Here is a 19,022-nt window from a genome sequence, read left to right as displayed (position 1 = left end):
CATGTGTTGAATCATGCATGCATAGTAATACAAAGTAAAGTCAGGTACGGACCACCCCCCTAGCATTCTAGGTAGAACCATATACTGCATTGCCCTCCTGGCCTTCCCACAAGACCATAAGAATCGTGTACAGTGTATAGAATTTTTGGGAGGATCATCATTTTTAATACATTACAACTCCCTACTAAAGAAATATGTAAACATTCACACCGATCAAGCTGGCGGCGAACCCCCGTTAGCAACTCTCCCCCAATTCGACTTAACTAGTGCTTTTGCCGATGTCCTAATTCATACTCCCAAATAGATGACTTCTTGTAAAACCCTTTGATCAGAATATGAGCTCACATTTGCACATAGAATCTGGGTTTTCGCTATATTTAGCTTATGACCGGACACAGCACCAAATTGTGTTGCCAGATACTCAATCTCTTGCATAGCTGCTGCTGGTTTAGATGATACCACTGTGACATAGTCGGCATAAGCGAAAACCTTATATTGCTGGGCCTATATGGATATTGATTGGATCCTTATACTAGATTCGATCATTTTTAAAAATGGATCGATGTAGAGTGAGAACAATAATGGGGAGCATGGGCACCCTTGTCTGGTGCCCCGCCCAATGAGAACCGCCTCCGATTCGAGTCCCATGGTGCATATCCTGGCAACAGGTTGACGATAAAGTGTCTGTATGGCTGTAATCTACTGTTGCCCAAAACCAAGTTGCCTCATCACATCCCATAGAAAGCACCATGAGACTCGATCGAAGGCTTTCTCAGCATCCAGTAAAATTAAGCTGAGCGGAGCACCTGTTGCATTGGCATAATCTAATAATGTAATTAGCCGATTTATATGGTTTGTCGTTCCCCTGGTTCGGAATAAATCCGTGCTGTCGAATTGACACCAGTGGATTAATAACTGATGCTAGTCTGGTAGCTAATATCTTTGAATAGATCTTCCCATCAGCATTCAATTAAGATATTGGCCAAGCAACGGTTTCTCTCCATCTCACTGTGAGCTCTCTTTCAGTGTTAACTGTAGGATTACAGAGAATTAGGGCTCCTTGCAGCCTCTGCGATCTTGGCAGCGAGAGGAACCTGTTCTGGCATCCATAGCTGTGCTGAAACCTCCAGCTCGGATTAGACTTTCATCCAGTCTGCCAAAAGCCTTGCACTCACTCAGGATACCCTTTCAACTATAATTACCTTCTCCCCAAAACTGAAAAGAGCTCTTGGGCATTGGGTTGACGAGACTGACTTTCCAGTGATTGCTTTGACACCCAATGGAATTTAAGTTATCTACAGAACAAGGCATACATTGGAGGGAGAATGAAAGAGTCCAGACCCTCTCAGCCAATAAGACACAACCTTCCATGAATAGGGTGCCCAAGCAAGGTAGGGGAGAGGTTCTGCAGACAAAGGTATTCCTAAATGAAGGCAGCTTGTATTGTGGTGGTTCACTGCTGTCAAGGTCTGCAATCCTTTGTTGTTATTAAAGTATCTTCTGTCTTTTCCTCACCTTCTGGGACAACAACCTGACATACGGCCTCACATGGACTTTGTGCTGCTCATGACACCCCAAACTTACTGTTCCCCCACCTTATGTAAAGTCGATCGAACCACCGGATTTCCAACAGCTGGCTCTGCTGTCGTACACCCCTTGACCTGGTGGCCCATCCGGTCACAGTGGCAACAGCCATGCCTTACTGAAGTCAAGGCCGGCTCTAGGTTAGCGAATCTCCCTGGTCGGGTCCGCCAGGCGAAAGTTGGCAGACCTGGGAGGGTACACCTGAAGATGTGGCAGTGTGTATTAAATGTTCTCAACTCACAAATGTAAATGTGTGTATACTTGTAAAGCACACTGCCGCCCCATCTCGGGGCATCCTGGCGCTGTATATCACTGTGGAATCCTTCCTGGGTTTCCCTGTGAGATGCCCCCTCCTGGGTGAAGCCAGGCATAGCAGCGCTGTTGGGGCCGTTGTGGAGATTAATCAAGCTATTGCCCAGAGTTGCAGTGGAGGACTCATGATTAGAATAGGCACCGAGGCGAGATTTATCGGGTCCGAGGACATTGAGCCCAAGACCTGCCGAGGCGGGAATTGAACCCTGGTCCTGGGTCAGACCTCTGCTTCAGGGTCTGCTGCTTCTAACCAGTGAGCCACACTTCTCTACAAATCTATTTAAGGCCAGTGATTCTGCAGTGCCTGTTGTATAAAACAAAGAGACCTCAGTGTTTGCATATTTTTACAGAGTGTCATGAACATTGTTGATTGCGAATATTATCCACTCGCCCCCGGGACACATATGAAAGTCCTCCACCGACTTCCATTGGACTCCTGTGGTCCTCACAAAACCCGAGACTCGCACTCCCTGAATCTTACTCGCTTGGATAAACGCCTGCTAACCATCAGGGTGTCGGTGTAGGAAGGAAATACACAGACATTGGGTCGGATTTACAAAAAAGAATAAATCAGCGCTCGTAGTAACATTTAACTCTTAGAAGTGCTGTGTCAGCTATGATCTTGGGACGTTTGGACTACGTCAATGCGCTGTATATAGGGTTGCCTCAGCGACAACTCGCGAGGCTTCAGATAGTAATGAACGATGCAGTGAGACTGATTTTTAAGAAGCCCAGGAAAACACATGCTTCACCTCGCCTGCGTCAGTTACATTGGGTCCCTGTTAGACAGAGAGCACTGTTTAAAGGATTGTGTATCACACATAAGGCACTCTATGGTAACGCGCCCAGGTACATTAAAACCAGACTATCTGGCTACATCCCTGCTAGGGTGCTGCGGTCCTCTGAAGCCACGTTCTTGGTTAATCCACGTTTCCGCCTGTCCACTTTGGGCGGGCGGGCGTTCTCCACTCTGCTTCCTGCAGCATGGAATAAACTACCAACCAATCTCCGCAAGGAGTCAAATTTGCTGCCCTTCCGCCGAATGCTAAAAACCATACTCTTTCGAGAAGCGTGGGGTGTGTTGTAAGTTTACTATTTGCTTTCGGTAGTGCTGGTTTCTTTTTGTACAAGCGCTTAGAGACCCTGGGGTGATAATGCGCTACATAAATGGAAATAAAATAAAAATAAAATAAAAATTATACGGACGGAGGCAGATTTACTACATTTTGTAACTTTCAGCCTCTCCCAGTGGTGCGCCTTGACTCCTGAGCTAGTGACAGCTTTACATACATACTGCCAGGAACCTCATGTGGCATATATAGACCCACTGTGCAGCATCGTATCCACAGGTCCACTTAGGAACCCATGTACAATTCTTATTTTTTCTCTGAAGGAGAACTGTTTTTAGGTCAAGCGCTGCCCTAGGGAAGATCTGGGGTAGGAGAGGAAAGCCCCGCCAACTGCCCCGCCAATTTTTTATTGCCTTGTGTCTTTGTGCATCCTAAATGCTGTCTTCTGATTGATTATGAGGCTTGTTAGTCCCTCCCATTATGGCCCTGTCCTCATTAATACCCTCCCTTGGCTACCGGCTCCTTTATTCGGAGTGTTACATGGTACCTGTTATTTACACTGTCAGCACCATTTTTTAGGTCTCGCCTGTCGATGCGCATGCGCATCGAGCAAGGCGAGAGTATTGGGACTTATCCGCTCTTTATCCACACTGCAAGGAATCGTGGCGATTCCTTGCAGTGCCCGTGACTTTTAAGCTCAATGCGCATGCGCATTGAGCTTAAAAGCGCGTGCACGTCCGTCTTTGTTTACCCGCTCCGCCCCCTCCCCTTCCCGCTGTGTCGCATTTCTCCTCCCCCCTCCCCTCTCTTCCCTCCGGCTTGTTTCTTTATTTGACCCGCTCCGCCCCCTCCCCTTCCCGCCGTGTCGCATTTCTCCTCCCCCCTCCCCTCTCTTCCCTCCGGCTTCTTTTTTGTTTATTTTACCCGCCGTGTCGCCGTGTCTCCGATCCTTTCGCTTGAGGAGAAAATAACGCTAATATACAATTGCGGCACAGTACACGTGAGCCTCGCCGAGCTCAAGCGCCCCAATGCTGACAATCAATGCATCACTTCACTCGAAATGGCAGAGCAAACACCCGCCCCCCAGCACGCACCACCAAAAGGAATGCTGTGACCCCCAACGGAGCACCACAATGGCAATTACCTCGTCCCCTCTCTTCCCTCCGGCTTCTTTTTTGTTTATTTTACCCGCCGTGTCGCCGTGTCTCCGATCCTTTCGCTTGAGGAGAAAATAACGCTAATATACAATTGCGGCACAGTACACGTGAGCCTCGCCGAGCTCAAGCGCCCCAATGCTGACAATCAATGCATCACTTCACTCGAAATGGCAGAGCAAACACCCGCCCCCCAGCACGCACCACCAAAAGGAATGCTGTGACCCCCAACGGAGCACCACAATGGCAATTACCTCGTACAAACAGCAGCCGCCAACACGCAACTCTGAACGTAAACCCGTTCAAAATAATGCCCTACTACTGAACCCCGCCCCCCTTGCATACTATTGGTTACCAGGACGTCGAGCCTCCAGGAACCATCCAGCTACTGCACCACGCGGTGCACGCATGCCGGAAAAACTCACTACATTAGGCGTTTATTTATTTATTTATTTATGCATTTTTATATAGCGCGGACTTTACCCGAGGGCGTCAGAGCGCTTCACATTAGGAACAGAAATGAAACATAATGAGAAACATTACAAAAGAGCAGATTAGAAAAGCATACGTTACGTTACATAAGGTAATAGTGACAATTGTGAGCAAACAAAAACATGAGGTAGTAAAAATTGTGAGCAACCAAAAATACATGAGGTAGTAAGGGTAATAATGACAATCGTGAGCAAACAAAATACTTGAGGTAGTAAAAATTGTGAGCAACCAAAAATACATGAGGTAGTAAAGGTAATAGTGACAATTGTGAGCAAACAAAATACTTGAGGTAGTAAAAATTGTGAACAACAAAAAAATACATGAGGTAGTCAAAAGTGCACAAGAGGAAAAGTGACAAGTGTGCAGTTAAAAGAGAAAACAGAGTATAATTTGAGGTATAATACTGCAATAAGTGCTAGGCACAAGAACAGGCGTTACGTAGGCAAGGTGGCACTTGTGCAAGTATCAAAGGTAAAAACATGTGAGAGGTAGCAACCGTGTGTTATAAGGGCAAAGTGTTGTGTGCACGTTACAAAAGGGCACCGAACACAAGTACATGGAGAATACTGCAAAAAGGCAGACACTCCCACCACGGGAAAACACTGGGAAGGCACTCCCATGGTCATGGAAAGTAGAAAATATCAGTAGTGGGAAGTCTTCCTCCAAATAGCAAGAGGACGTGAATTACTTTTGGAGGTGTCTCTGGAGGAGGAGAACTTTGAGGTCCCTTTTGAAGGCCTGGGAGGAGGCGTGAGCTCTGCCCGCCGGCTCACTTTCAGAGCCGCACGGACATTGAGAGGAGGTAAGCTCCAGGGACTGACACGCTTGACCCGCTGCCTTTAGTTACACAGTTGTTTGGTTTTAAAAAAATATCCACTTCAATCGGACTTTCACTTTCCTGCCACGCTGTCACCACGCCGTAATCAGTTATTTGATTTTAAAATTAAATCGCACTTTCCTTTGGCTTTGACGTTTTTAAACATGAGCATTTGCACTATTTTTATGATAGAACACGTAGCCATGAACCGGCCCACTATGGCATTGTTGAACACCCGATTGCGCTTGTACAAGAGAACATGGCATGCCGGTATCTCACTCACGTTTTCACAGATCACACGTAATTTTAATATTAGACATCCCATACCGTAGCCACCCTCACTCACCCTCACCCTCACTCACCCTCAATCACCCTCAACCCCTCACCCTCAACCCCTCACCCTCAACCCCTCACTCTCACTCATCCTCACTCACCCTCAACCCCTCACCCTCACTCACCCTCACCCTCCCTCACCCTCACCCTCACTCACCCTCACCCTCACTCACCCTCACCCTCCCTCACCCTCACCCTCACTCACCCTCACTCACCCTCACCCTCACTCACCCTCACCCTCACTCACCCTCACTCACCCTCACCCTCACTCACCCTCACCCTCACCCTCACTCACCCTCACCCTCACTCACCCTCACTCACTCACCCTCACCCTCACTCACCCTCACCCTCACTCACCCTCACCCTCACTCACCCTCACCCTCACTCACCCTCACTCACCCTCACTCAACCCTCAACCCCCTCACCACCCTCACTCACCCTCACAACTCACCCTCACACCCACTCACCCTCACCTCACCCTCACTCACCACCCTCACTCACTCACCCTCAACTCACCTCACCCTCACTCACCCTCACACTCACCCCCTCAACCCCTCACCCTCACGTCACCCTCAACCCCTCACCCTCACTCACCCTCAATCCCTCACCCCTCACCCTCACTCACCCTCAATCCCTCACCCTCACCCACCCTCACCCTCACTCACCCTCACCCACCCTCACTCACCCTCAACCCCTCACCCTCACTCACCCTCACTCACCCTTACTCACCCTCACTCTCACTCACCCTCAACCCCTCACCCTCACTCACCCTCAACCCCTCACCCTCACTCACCCTCAACCCCTCACTCACCCTCACTCACCCTCACCCACCCTCACCCTCACTCACCCTCACTCACCCTCAACCCCTCACCCTCACACAGTGCAATAGGTCTCGGAGCATTTGAGTTAGAGCTTTTAGAAATGTTTATGGCTTTTTTTTTTAATTCTTTAGCATTGGCTACAGGAAACAAAAATGCTAAAGATTTACAAAAAAACCCATAAACAATTCTAAAAGCACTAACTCTAATGCTGCGAGACCTATTGCATTTCCAATGCTTGTTTGCTCCTTCTCACCCCTTCCCCTCCCGTTGTCCCTGCCCCCTCCCGTTGTCTGTGCTGCAATGCAATAAGTCTTGCGTAAATGCGAGTCCTATTGCATTGCAAATGCTTGTTTTATGCAGTAACTTCTCCTTCGGCACCCTCGTGAGCTTGAGGGTGTACTGTGGACTCCACCAACCCAAAAGAGGATTAACCCCAGCCCTGTGCTCGAGCCACTCTCCGACTCCTTCCAGGGAGGAAAAGGGTCCGAGGGGAGCCAGTCACTGAATGCTCAAAAACTCGCAAGCTTAGAAGGTGAACCACCAGCCTTGAGCTGCCCACAGCTGACCCACCCTTCCCAGGGGTTGGTTACTCGTGCACATTGTACGCCAATGTGAGGTGCATTGCAGAGCTCCCAGGGGTTTCCAAGCCCACGTGTGAGCAGCAGTTTTCTGTTATACATTCTGGGTCTTGCAGTCTTGTTAATTCAAGTATAAATTCAGGATACGAGTCAGAGACCGCAAAGCAAAGGCATCCCCTCCTTATCTGCCCGGCTGATGAGTGCCACTGACTCCAATAACCTGTCCTGCTACATAGCAAGTCACAGGAAGTAAAACAGATGTACTGCGACGTTAGGGGGGGCGGGGGGGGGGGGGGGATGCTTTCCAAAGGTTCATGTCATGCAGCCACTCCTGAATCCAGCAGTTTCACAGCTGGGAGCTGAGAGCATCAAACGGAGACACGGTCACAATAAACAGCACTCTTCACATTTGAAATAGTCCCTGCTTAATTTGAGACGGTGATTGCAGGTGAATTCCACTGCTTTATCTATGGGGACCAGGGCATAGTTTTCCTTATTAGACTTTGATTCCAAGGGAGAGAAGCAAACACACGGAACAAGGAAGAGAAAAACGCAAAATCAGTGGCAAAGGAGAAATCAGGAGCCCGCAAGAGTGAGCTGGGGCGATGGGGGGGGGGGGGGGGGGGGGGGCAGGCAGGGAGGGGCTGGTGCTGGTCAAAGTGTCACGAGGTGGAATCGTCGCTCAACCCGCTTCGTGTTTGATTGACACCCTGGCATTCAGTAGCGCCGGCCGTGGGCGGCAGAGCTGTGACCCCGGCACGTGTGCGTTTACAAATTAAACACCCGACAGACCTTGTAATCCGTGTGTACCAGCCACCAAGGTTCCAAATATGAGGGTGAAAAAAGAAGATCGACAGGTAAAAGAGGGTCTTACTTAGCTAAAAATAGTTTGGGGGGACTCCCTGTAGCATTAAGAGCCTCGCCCACCAAGCTGCCACCCAAGGTGGTAGAGTGACGCGGTTGCTCGTGGACTTGTGTAATTGGAGGGTTCTGCAATTATGGGAGAGTAAATGCAGTCACTTCCGGCGCGAGACATCCTTTGTAGATATCAAGTAGCGGCAAACCCAGCCATGTAGGGTGCGAAAAGGTCTTGCAATTCGACCCCTTTGTGTCTGTACAGTCCCGGAGAATTATTCCATTGTTTTAGAAAGGGATCTGGTATCCCGCTGAAGATGCGACGAGGAAAGAGTGATGATATATATATATATATATATATATATATATATATATATATATATATATATATATATATATATATATATATATATATATATATATATATATGTTAATAGCATACCTTTTGGGCAGTGCTTGCTCCCAGGTACCGACAGGCTTGAGGCAGTGTAAATAACGGGGTGATTGTTCTCCCAAGCAGAAACCACATCTCATTGGCCTGCCTCGGAAGGATGAATGGCTGGTTGAATCTGCTGGGATATAACCTGCAAGGAAGCTGCACGCAGATTTCAGTAGTGCCCACAAAATTCACCGAACCAACTCATCAGCAAATACAGGCGTTTTACATGCATGTTCTCATGTTATTATGAGACACGTGTAAGAGATACATTAATTTCCTGGGTCGGGGGCGGAAAGAACATGCCCCCAAAATTGGTGGGTTTAGGGACAGGTATTTCTCAGCGGGTGAAAAGTATTTTCCTGTGGAGAAAAGAAAATGGAAGAAGTGCAACGGAGCGAGTGCAGGGCATTTTCACACACAGGTGCACACTGTGCATAATTACTAGCAGCCCACCATGCCTCCCCACGACCGGAACCGGGAACTCGAGAAGCTTTTCCAAGAGGGCTCCTAAAAACCCTTTGTGAACAAAATGTAGAGCAAATCTACACACACCCCAAAGATACAGATTTGTATTTTTTTTAAAATAAATACGTTTATAAAACTATTAGTCTCGTTTTAGATCAATTAAATCAACTAGGTTAAAGTGAACGAGAACAGTAAAACATAAAATGAAAGCACATGGTGATGTAAATGTGTCTGTGGAGACAAGGAGGTAGGTGCCTGCTCCCTTCAGACGGGACAGAAACACAGATGGCCCCTCCTCCTAACCCCCCACCCCTAATTCCCCCTTTCCTTAGACCCCCAAATGTACAGATAATGAGGCTAGAGTTACCTTAACGGAACTGTAAAACCGCACCCATGTACGTATTCTGTGCAAAGCTTTCATTGTGGGGACTTACCTTCAGGAGTGAACGTGTCAATCTGCTGTCTGAAATAATGACCCTTCTGTTGTACAAACACCCGAGTTACGAATGGCGATGGTCAGGGAAGTGTGCCCCCCTGGGCCCCGGGGCTGGCTCTGGCGACCGCTCTGCAGTTTGGATGTCTTCTTTTCAGGGCTGCGGTGCGGGACACGCCCCGCCGGTAATCCACCAGTGAAGAAATAAAACAGCTGCTTCCTGGCGCTTCAAGGAAAGTGTGCTGCCTCGGGTACAGCTGTCTGTTGGGAAATTGTACAGGGGTGGGAACAAGGTAGGGCGACCAACCATCCGTATATTTCACGGACCTTCCGTAATTGGGACCTCACGTTCATTGTCCGCGAGGATCCCTTTAACGGACGCCTTTTGTCCGTAATTTTGGCCATCACAGGGAGCAGCACTGCTCCCCTGTGAGAGGCCTCACCCCCCCTGATGGGGCGCCTCACGCTTCACCAGGAGCGCAAGAGCAAGTGAAGGAATGAGTGAATGGCTGGATGGATTACTGTGGATGAATGGATGAATGAAAGGGGGAATGAATAGATAATGAAAGAAAGGATGAATGGATGAGTGAATGAGTGGAAGTATGGATGAGAGAAAAGGTAAATAGGTGGATGTATGGGTGGAAGGGTAGATGGATGGGTAAAAGGGTGGATGGGTGTGTGAAAGGATGGATGGATGGATGCGTGAAGGGGTAGATGATGGGCAAGTGAATGGGTGAATGGATGAATTGATACGTGAAAGGGTGAATGGATGGATGAGTGAAAGGGTGGATGTAAGGATTGATGAGTGAGTGAAAGGGGGTAGATGGACAACATGATGGATAGATGAGGGAAGTGAAAGTGTGAATGGATGAGAGAACGGATGGCTGGATGAGTGAAAGGATGGATGAGTAATAGGATCAATGGATGGATTCATGAATGGATGAGTAGATGGGTGGGTGGATGGGTGGATAAGTGAAAGGGGGATGGAGAGAGAAAGGGAGGATGAATGACTGAAAGGGTAAGTGACTGGGTGGATGGATGAGTAAGTGAATGGGTGGATGGATGAGTAAGTGAATGGATGGCTGGATGGGTAAAAGGGTAAAAGGCTGGATGGGTGAGTGAATAGATGGATGGGTGGAAGAGTGGATGGATGACTGTACAGGTGGATGGGGTGAAAGGGTGGGTAGATGAATGAATGAATAAATGAATTTGTTATTTGTACCGCGCTATATGGAACTTAACCCAATTAAGGGCATCAAGGCGCCTTAAGATGGAGAGGAAGCAAAGTCATACATTACCAGGTCAATGGTTCAAGAAGAATGAAACAGGGCTCAAAATGAATGGTCTAATATGCTAACGAGAACAGGCAAGTTTTAATGAATTTACGAAAAACCGTTTTTGACGGCTGGTTGGCGATTTCTGGGGGGAGTGAATTCCAGAGTTTCGGCCCTAGTAGTGAAAAATCTCTCCCACCCCATCTCGCTTTCCTGATTCTGGGAACCGTCAGCAGATTTTTAGAAGATGATCTAAGGGATCTACTGGGGCATAAGGTGTTAGACGTGCTTTGATCTCTTCAGAGCCTGAGTTAAAGACCGCACAGTGAGTCAGACAGAGAATTTTGAATGATATTCTGGCCTGAATGGGTAGCCAGTGCAACTCTCTTCTCGCCGCCGTTGCAGAAGAGCGTCTCGGTAGGTTGAGGACCAACCTGGCCGCTGTGTTCTGTGTCACTTGAAGTTGTTGGATCGCTTTCTTATTGATGCCCCCATAGAGGGCGTTGCAGTAGTCGATCCTGGACAGCACCAGGGCGACCGTCGACTGCTTACGGGCCTCAAGGGACAGAAAGGGAGCGATCTTTTTTAAGGTACGGATGATGGAACAGCAGGTGCCAGTGGTTCTATTCACCTGAAGGTCGAAAGACAGTGTTGAATCCATAATTACTCCCAGATTTCTGGCAGATTTTGCTGGGAGAGGGCATTCGCCCAAGGAGGTAGGCCACCATTCCTCACTCCACTGGTCCTGACTTCCTCCAAAGACCAGTACCTCAGTTTTGTCTCCGTTAAGCTTGAGGTAATTCCTGATCATCCAGGAGGATACTGCCTCGATGCAAAGTTTGAATTTTGCCGCATCGTCTTGTCCAGATTGGGTTGAGGAGACAATAATTTGTGTATCGTCAGCGTACGATAACACTTGGAACCCAAAAGTTCTGATGAGTCTGGCCAAGGGGGTCTCATAAATGTTGAATAGTACAGGGCTCAACGCCGAGCCCTGTGGGACCCCACACTGCACTGCTTGAGGAGGTGATAGGTAGTCGCCGAGCTTCACTTGTTGTTGTCTTTGGTGCAGAAAGGAGGATAATAGGCCCAGGGCACTTCCTCCGACCCCTATCTCCCTCAGTCTTTCGACCAGAATCGAGGGGGACAGGGTATCAAAGGCTGCTGTTAAGTCCAACAAGACCAGGAAAATGGTCCGGCCTTTGTCCACCTCCAATCTGATCTTGTCCACTACGACCGCAAGAGCGGTCTCCGTGCTGTGGGCAGCTCGAAATCCATGTTGAGAGAAATCTAGGCAGTTCTCTTTCTCCAGGAATACTGTCAAATGACGGTTTAGGTGGGCTTCGAGTATTTTAGCGGGTGCCGGGAGCAGAGATATCGGGCGGAAATTTTTAAGAACCTCCGGGTTCAGTGATGCCTTCTTTAGCAGAGGTTTAACAACCGCACGTTTCCAGATTTGTGGGAAGATTCCTTCCGAGATTGCTCCATTTAGAATCTCCAGGAGAGGAGGTAAAAGAGTGTTTCTGCATGCCTTTAAGATCTTTAAAGGACATGGGTCCAGGGGGGAGCAGGATTTAATAGAATCAAGAATCCGGTTGAGTTCCTCCAATGATAAATCTGGGAATTCAAGAAGGTGGGGAATGGGAATACTCATTTCATCGGGATTCGTATCTGGCGGCTGGCTTGCTGGCTTCATAGAATTATTGTTCAATTTCTGATTAAGGGTTTCAAAGAGTGGATGTCTGCAATTTTGGTAGAAAAGAAGTCTGCTATGTTATTACATAGCAGCTGGGTGTCTGTCACAGGGTTAGCAGAGCTGGGGATGGTCAGAGAATTGATAATTTTGAACAGTTCCCTTGATGATTTTAGTTCAGAGGTCATGTTATTAAAATAGGTTCTTTTCTCCTCTGTAATGGCTATTTTATATTCTTTCAAAGCAAGTTTGTGTTGGACTTCCTCCTGTGCTTTGGGGTTGGCCATCCAGGCCCTTTCCTTTTGCCTGCAGATCTGTCTCAGTGCCCTGAGTCGCTCTGTGTACCATGGGGCTGAGGGAGTCTTTCTGGCAGAGTAGTGTTTTTTGATAGGTGCTAGAATGTCCATTGCCCTTCCGATGCTATTTGACCAGTTCAGAGCCTCCTTATTCGGGTCAGATCTTAAAGAGGAGGTAGCGCTATGTATCAAGGGGGCTAAGGTGTCATTATTTATGTTTCTGAAATTTCTTCTAGTTCCCCAGGAGTTTCCTTCGATTGGGGATACCATGGGCACTGTTAAGTTGAAAGGCACAGCTGAATGGTCTGACCAGGTGAGCGGGATCGGGGCTCTTATGCTCAGTCGGTCATCATTGGTGAAAATGCCGTCTAGTGTGTGGCCTGCAAGATGAGTGGCGCTCGTGACTTGCTGAGTAAACCCGGAAGGCCTCATGGCTTCCAGCAGCGTTATAGTATCCTTGTCTTCTGTTTTTTCAAGGTGAACGTTAAAATCACCAAATATGGTGAAGCATGATCTATTTAGAAAGGGTTCTAATAGATGAGAGATGTCCTCCGTGAACGGGGATCGTGGGCCGGGTGGTCTTTAGAGTAGTATGCCTGAGAAGGAGGTGGTAGGCTTGGGTTGGATCGAGAAGTAGAGAGCCTCCAGTTTTCCTGAGGGCAATGAGATTGGCTCAATGCAGCATATATAGCCCGCTTTGCAGAGGATAGCCAGTTCACCCCCTCTCCGTTTTTCTCGATCCATTCTTGACATGGCATAGCCTGTAGGTATCGCGTCTACTATATCTGGGCCAGCAGTATCCGAACCCCAGGTCTCCGTGATGAATACCCAGGGGGGATCTTTAGAGGCAACAAACTCTCTGAATGCAATATTGTTTTTAACCAGCGACCTGGCATTAATAAGAAAGCCAGGTTTGGAGGGGGTAACAGGAGGGTGAGTCTTTCCATGAGGAGTGGCATTAATGTTTCTCCCTACATTGATGTTGTAAGTGTCAAGAGAGGGGGAGCAGCTGCAAGACATATTATCAGGGTGTTTAGTGTGGAAGCATGGTCGTACCTTAGGTTTTAGTGTGAGTAGTGTAGCACGGGAGTACAACTCACTGTTTGGTTCCAGAGTGATACGCGGAGCAGCACCTCTGGCCCCCTCCGTCTCCTTAGCGCGGACGGGCGCAGACGGGCTGAACTCAGGCGTAACTCCGACGGGAATCCGGCGATCCCGCTGCGTGATAACGCTGCGCGTAGGCATGACTGGTATTTATGTTGTCCTAGTCTCCTAAATGAGGACTAGACCGCTGTCTGGATCACCTCTCACTAAAGATGGCCGCCAACGAGACGGGGCGAGGGACCCGCGAAATGCGGTGAGTTGACCAAATTACGGTGCAAGTAGGAGGGTCAGAGGTGCAGGTAAGCGTGGCCAGGCACTCTAAGAACAGGGGAAAATTGTTAAAAGCAAAAGTTACTCAAGAGACAAAAACGGGTAATTTTAAAAGCAGTAGGAGCTGCGGAGAGGTAGAGCGCTGCTAGGTAATGCGCCGATGCTAATAGGAGGGCTTGCTTGGATTTACCTGATATTTATGCTGTCCTAGCCTCCTAAATGAGGACTAGACCACTGTCTGGATCACCCCCCACTAAAGATGGCCGCCAACGAGACGGGGCGAGGGACCCGCGAAATGCGGTGAGTTGACCAAATTACGGTGCAAGTAGGAGGGTCAGAGGTGCAGGTAAGCGTGGCCAGGCACTCTAAGAACAGGGGAAAATTGTTAAAAGCAAAAGTTACTCAAGAGACAAAAACGGGTAATTTTAAAAGCAGTAGGAGCTGCGGAGAGGTAGAGCGCTGCAAGGTAATGCGCCGATGCTAATAGGAGGGCTCGCTTGGATTTACCTGATATTTATGCTGTCCTAGCCTCCTAAATGAGGACTAGACCGCTGTCTGGATCACCCCTCACTAAAGATGGCCGCCAACGAGACGGGGCGAGGGACCCGCGAAATGCGGTGAGTTGACCAAATTACGGTGCAAGTAGGAGGGTCAGAGGTGCAGGTAAGCGTGGCCAGGCACTCTAAGAACAGGGGAAAATTGTTAAAAGCAAAAGTTACTCAAGAGACAAAAATGGGTAATTTTAAAAGCAGTAGGAGCTGCGGAGAGGTAGAGCGCTGCTAGGTAATGCGCCGATGCTAATAGGAGGGCTCGCTTGGATTTACCTGATATTTATGCTGTCCTAGCCTCCTAAATGAGGACTAGACCGCTGTCTGGATCACCCCTCACTAAAGATGGCCGCCAACGAGACGGGGCGAGGGACCCGCGAAATGCGGTGAGTTGACCAAATTACGGTGCAAGTAGGAGGGTCAGAGGTGCAGGTAAGCGTGGCCAGGCACTCTAAGAACAGGGGAAAATTGTTAAAAGCAAAAGTTACTCAAGAGACAAAAATGGGTAATTTTAAAAGCAGTAGGAGCTGCGGAGAGGTAGAGCGCTGCTAGGTAATGCGCCGATGCTAATAGGAGGGCTCGCTTGGATTTACCTGATATTTATGCTGTCCTAGCCTCCTAAATGAGGACTAGACCGCTGTCTGGATCACCCCTCACTAAAGATGGCCGCCAACGAGACGGGGCGAGGGACCCGCGAAATGCGGTGAGTTGACCAAATTACGGTGCAAGTAGGAGGGTCAGAGGTGCAGGTAAGCGTGGCCAGGCACTCTAAGAATAGGGGAAAATTGTTAAAAGCAAAAGTTACTCAAGAGACAAAAACGGGTAATTTTAAAAGCAGTAGGAGCTGCGGAGAGGTAGAGCGCTGCTAGGTAATGCGCCGATGCTAATAATGGATAATGGATTGATGAGTGAAAGGGTGGATGGAGGGATGGATGAGTGAAATGATGGATGGAATGATATATGGTGGATAGGTTTGCAAATGGTTGAATATGTTTGGATATAGATGGGCACACAGATGGAAGGACAGAATGAATGGTGAAAGACTGAATGATGGATGAAAGAATGATTACACCTTGTAGCACCCATTATCTTAAGTAACATTTCCTATACATTGACTTTCATGTTAATATGAGTCATTGTCTCTATATTTTATTTATTTATTCATTTGTAGAGCGCTTGGTTACACCAACGGTGTGTCCCCGCGCTAAATGTAATGTGTGTGTGATGTAACGAACTCCGACACCCTGCCCTACATACTTGGGATGAGCAACACTATAAAAGAAATTAAATACACAGGAGAGATCGTCTAAGTGAAGATGAGGGGCATCATTGGACAGTGTTAGCAAGGCCCGACTGGTCGGACCGGGCATCAGGTGTTTCCCTGTGAGGCTAGAAAGGGGGGGGGGGCTGTTTGTTACCCGGGCTGGCACTGCAAAGTTCCTTGTATATCCAGTAGTTTTCAATCAACAATAAAAGCGGCCTCACTTATATTCAGGTGCGGTTCACCCTTGTCTGGTGACTAATGTACCTGCTGGAGCATAAGGCTAATTTTTAATCGTCTACGGTAGCAAGCTGCGGCCATACTGAAAAACAGTGAAGTGCATGATTGTCTCGATCTAATATAAACTTATTTAGATTTGTACTTAGTTGGCAGTTGTTTATTTACTTACTTACATACTATTGCACGACCACCTCTGACGTGTCTGTAAAATGTACCTTTGGTCCTGAAGTTTTGTCCTGAATTTTGACCTTTTCTCCTGAAATTTTTGTTCTTAATTTAGTCACTTTGTCCTGAGTTTGTACACTCACCGCCCTGAATTTGCACCTATGCCAGTTGGTCACCCTAGATCAAGGGCGAAGCTTGGGGGGGGGGGGGTTGTATTTTGTGGTAAATAGTTGGGTACAGGGTATGGTGAGATGTCTGTCGGATTTCACCAGAAATTTTTACCCTCACAGACAAAAACCTACACGCAAACACACATTACTGACTGCCTCTGGTATCGTAGCGCTCCCCCCATTGCCTGCTTTGTGCCTAGATATTATAGCGCTTTGCACGGTATCCCGAGATCTCGCTGCACAACTTGCATGATTATTACTGTTACTGCCTCTGATACCGTAGCGCTCCCCCCATTGCCTGCTTTGTGAGTTGATATTGTAGCGCTTTGCACTGGAACGCAACTTATTTCATTTGGCCTGATTGCACCGAGACGTTAGCACATTCCACCTCTGTGCCCCAATCTCGGCCAGTTTCACTAGGGGTATCGTAGCCATTTTGTTTGTTGTGCCTGCAGCCAGCCTCCCCACCCCGCCCCCGCCTCCCAGATTGATCCTCCCTCGCCCCCGCCCCCTCCACCATCCTTATATGACAGAGGCTTTCCCGCGCAGCGTTCGCGCCCCAGTCGCGCCGAAGGTGCGCCAAAGGTAAGCCCGTCTACGCCCGTCCGCGCCACGACCGCGCCCAGCGCCATACCCCCTGGCCCCCGTCCCTCCCAGCCCTCCCGCATTACCTACGATGCCGCAACCCTCCTAGCCCTTAACTCCGGTCGCTCCCCAAACTGCGTCCAAGCAGCTCCTGGACACACCCATGGACCTTTCTCCTGCTACTCCTGCAAATTCAGCGGCACCGACAACTACTCCGCTACGACCACCCCACAGACTCTCGACCCCAACCACCTACAATGCATCCTTCTCAACACCCGCTCGGTCCACAGACACGCCATTGACCTATGGAATCTACTAGACACCATCTCTCCAGACGTCGCCTTCCTAACAGAAACATGGATGAACGCTTCCTCCGCCCCAGACATCACCATTGCCATCCCTGAAGACTATAAGATCACACGCAAGGACCGTTTCGGCCACACAGGAGGAGGAATCGCTATCGTCCATAAGAAATCAATCCGCATCTCTACCAGCTCTGACGCCAACCTCGCCAACTCCGAACACCTTCACTTCCAAATCCACATCGACCCCAAGACCACACTCAGAGGCACCCTCCTCTACAGACCACCAGGCCCCCGCGCGAAATTCAGTGAAGACATCACGGACTTCATCACTCCACACGCGCTCCCCTCCAAAGACTACATCCTTCTGGGAGACCTCAACTTTCACCTTGAAAAGAACAACGACCGCAACACCACCACCCTCTTGGACAACCTCGCCAACCTCGGACTTAAACAGCTAGTCACTTCCCCCACCCACATCGCAGGTCACACACTCGACCCCATCTTCACCTCCAGCAATCATATCTCCTTCAGCCACACTACGGATCTCCTCTGGACTGACCACAGCTGCGTTCACTTCACCTACAACAAGCCAAAACCTACCAACCACCTCCAACAAACTCTGCAAAGAAACTGGAACAAAACCACCACCGACCAGATCTCCGCATCGCTCCTTCTCAACACCCCAGCCCAGTCTTCTAACCCAAACCAAGCCGCCATCAACCTCACCCTATGGTTATCCAACACCGCCGACACCTTAGCACCACTGAAAAAACGTCAAAGCAAACCTGGCAACAAGAAGGCCTCATGGTTCAACGATGATCTTAAGAAGTCCAAGAAACTCTGCCGCTCCCTTGAAAAGGCCTGGAAAAAAGGCCCAACCACTAGCACCAAAGACGCCTTCAAAAACGCCACCCGCACTCACCACCAACTAATCCGAAAGGCCAAGAAAGCAGCATTCAAGGATCGACTTGACAACAACGCCCACAACAGCAAGGAACTTTTCAACATCGTCAAGGAATTTTCCAATCCCTCGGCCAACTCCAACGACATCACCCCCTCTCAAGCCCTCTGCGACTCCCTAGCCTCATTCTTCCACAACAAGATTGCAGACATCCACAACAGCTTCGACGACCAACCCGGAGACCAACCCACCCAACCATTTGCTGAACATTCTCCCCCCGTGAACACCCTCAACGACTGGAACCCAATCTCCACTGAGGACACAATCCGCCTGATGAATTCCATCCACTCAGGATCCCCCACAGACCCATGTCCTCACCACATCTTCAACAAAGCAGACTCCGTCATAGCACCGCACCTCCGAGACGTCATCAACTGCTCCTTCAACTCCGCCACCTTCCCGGATGACTGGAAACACGCCGAACTCACCGCCCTTCTGAAAAAACCCATAGCGGACCCCACCGAACTCAAAAATTACCGCCCCATTTCGCTCCTTCCATTCCCGGCCAAAGTCATCGAGAAAGCTGTCAACAACCAACTCGCCGCTTTCCTCGAAGCCAACAAATCCCTTGACTCCTCACAATCTGGCTTCCGAGCAAAACACAGCACTGAGACCGCCCTCATCGCAGCAACAGACGACATTCGAACTCTACTAGACAATGGAGACACAGTCGCCCTCATCCTCCTCGACCTCTCTGCAGCATTCGACACAGTGTGCCACAGCACCCTTTTACAATGCCTCAATAACATCGGAATACAAGGAAAAGCACTTGAATGGATCACCTCGTTCCTCACCGG

At 49.0% G+C, this 19,022-nt stretch overlaps 1 protein-coding gene across 1 annotated transcript in view; it reads right to left on the bottom strand.

Moving 5' to 3' along the window:
• LOC147717930 (uncharacterized) overlaps positions 1-9,597 on the bottom strand; it is a 60,990-nt gene extending 51,393 nt beyond the window's left edge. The window contains exon 1 of the mRNA XM_086924721.1: positions 9,355-9,597. The gene's annotated coding sequence lies outside the window, so the exon portion shown is untranslated. The remainder of the gene's footprint in view (positions 1-9,354) is intronic.
• Between the last annotated feature and the right edge of the window lie 9,425 nt (positions 9,598-19,022).

Source organism: Lissotriton vulgaris, chromosome 5 (genome assembly GCF_964263255.1).
Source record: "Lissotriton vulgaris chromosome 5, aLisVul1.2, whole genome shotgun sequence".
Classification (NCBI taxonomy): Eukaryota; Metazoa; Chordata; class Amphibia; order Caudata; family Salamandridae; genus Lissotriton; species Lissotriton vulgaris.
This window is presented reverse-complemented; position numbering and strand designations above follow the sequence as displayed.